Source organism: Urocitellus parryii, chromosome 7 (genome assembly GCF_045843805.1).
Source record: "Urocitellus parryii isolate mUroPar1 chromosome 7, mUroPar1.hap1, whole genome shotgun sequence".
NCBI classification, from domain to species: Eukaryota; Metazoa; Chordata; class Mammalia; order Rodentia; family Sciuridae; genus Urocitellus; species Urocitellus parryii.
This window is the reverse complement of record NC_135537.1, coordinates 82277382-82279503: the sequence shown is the minus strand read 5'-3', so window position 1 is coordinate 82279503 and position 2122 is coordinate 82277382. Positions and strand designations below refer to the sequence as shown.

The 2122-nt window shown below is 44.6% G+C and overlaps 1 pseudogene; it reads right to left on the bottom strand.

Moving 5' to 3' along the window:
• Window positions 1–214: 214 nt before the first annotated feature.
• On the bottom strand, window positions 215–1169 carry LOC113177059 (vomeronasal type-1 receptor 48-like; annotated as a pseudogene).
• Between the last annotated feature and the right edge of the window lie 953 nt (window positions 1170–2122).

Genomic DNA, 2122 nt, shown 5'->3' with positions numbered 1-2122 from the left:
GTCCCACCCTGGAGGACTCAATGAAAAACATAAAACCCTGGTAATACCTCAGAGATAAATTTGGATTGATTTTTTTTGTGTATTTGCCACTTACATATCCAAGTATATGGCTCTAACAGAAGAATAACTCTGTATTTTATTTCAAGAAAACAGCATATACACTGTGCCATGGTGCATCATCCCAAGAAATCACATTTTCTCATTATAACAGTACTTATCCATCACTGGCTACTGTAATGCTTACTGCCTTGTCCCACATATATCTCAAAATACTAATTATACGTTTTTCAGTGCTAATGAACACCAAAGGGCTGAACGAGACATAGCTATGGGCCACGAGGATCTGGATACAGTAAAATATTGGATCATCTTTCAGTGTGATTCTTGCATAGGAGACAATGCTGTCCAAGAAGGACATGACCACGAAGCAACTCAAGAGCAGCAGGATTGTCTGGGTGGCCCTCAGTTCTGGAGAATGCACTGGAGACAGGGTGGTGCTGTGGAGACGCTGGGACTGCCTCTTGTGCCTGCACAGGAGAGCCACCATGTATCCATTGGAGAGGACCATGATTCCTATAAGGGAGGCTTCCCTGAAGGTCATCAGGGTGGACAAGCTGTGCCACAGGAAGAAGGTCATGGGAATGAAGGAGCAGGATTCTGTGATTTACATAAAATTGTCTGAGGTCTAATTGGGGGTAGCAGCAATGGAGATGAAGAGGTGGCTACTGACGGATGAATAGATGACCCACAGGAAGAGAAGGAAACACAGGTTGTGACGTGATGATTTATGTTTAAACTTTTCCCAACAGAAGCTCCTGGGGCTGAGGGTGATGGCTTGGAGGACACTCAGCAGGCAGGTGGCACAGATAGAGAAGCCCCCTCATCAACCTGTACAGGTAGATGAGCAATTTACACGTCAGGTCATCCCACCTGCCCCCCTGAGATGTAAAAATGTCTGCAGCTATGAAGCCCTTAATCAGCAGCATTATCAGGTGGATTAGGGCCAGCAGAACAATGAGCAGGTCAATGGGCTTAGGTCTGTGCCCAGTAATGTGCAACAAGGTGTGGACGAGAAGAAGAAGGGCGTAGGCCATGACCACATCACCAATCACGGTGTACACGGTGTTTCTTATGTGAGTGTTACTATACAGTCTGTTGGTTTTGTTCATTTTATGGAGGAAAGAAAAGAATTCTGTGAACAACTTAGGAAAAAGACAAGAAAATGTCCTTTTTGCAGATATGTCCTTCATCAATCCCAGTGGACAACCCTGCAATCAGGAAAACAAAGAGTATTCATCAAACATGCCTTTTGTTCCACATGATGAGTAAATTCTGGTGCTGGGCCCAGTGATGCTTGCCTGAAATCACAGTGACTGAGATGCTGGGTGCTTATGAGGCTGAGGCAGGTGGACCCCAAGGGTGATGTTACCATGGGCATCTTAATGAGACCCTCTCTCAAAATTCACAAAGAAAGGGACTGGGTATAATTGGTGCTGGTGCCCACAATTATACCCACTGAGCAATCACCAGCACAAAATAAAGCAAGCCAACAAACAAACCCCCCTAGTTCCATCTCACACCACCCAGAACCCATGCCCATACTCTCCCTTGTCTTCACATCTCCCACTCTTGGCTGGGTTATATGTGCCCTTGGGGCCTCCACAATAGCATACATAATGTTACTTCTGTTTTCTTATATATTGATAATTGCCATCTGGGCCCAGTGGCATACTCCTTTAATCCCAGGTGCTTCAGAGGCTGAGGTAGGAGGATTGAAAGTTCAAAGTCAGCCTCAGCAACTTAGGAAGGCCCTAAGTAACTTAACACAACCCTATCTCTAAATGAAAAAAAAATGTGTGGTAGTGTAACTCACTGTTCAGCTCCCCTGGGGTCAATCCCAGTCAAAAAAAATGCCATTTATCTTAGAAAATATTTTCCTCCTATAATCTCATGTCTGAGATTTTCTGGTGAAGACAGAGTCATACTTGATTTTCATTTGCCTGGTCTTGTTGGTAGCTCTACAGTGTTGGGTGAATTGGAGTGGGGCTGATTATAAGAAAGAGGAAATGAGCCCCTCCTAAGCAAAGAGTATCACAGATCCAATATGCACAGAGTTACTGTA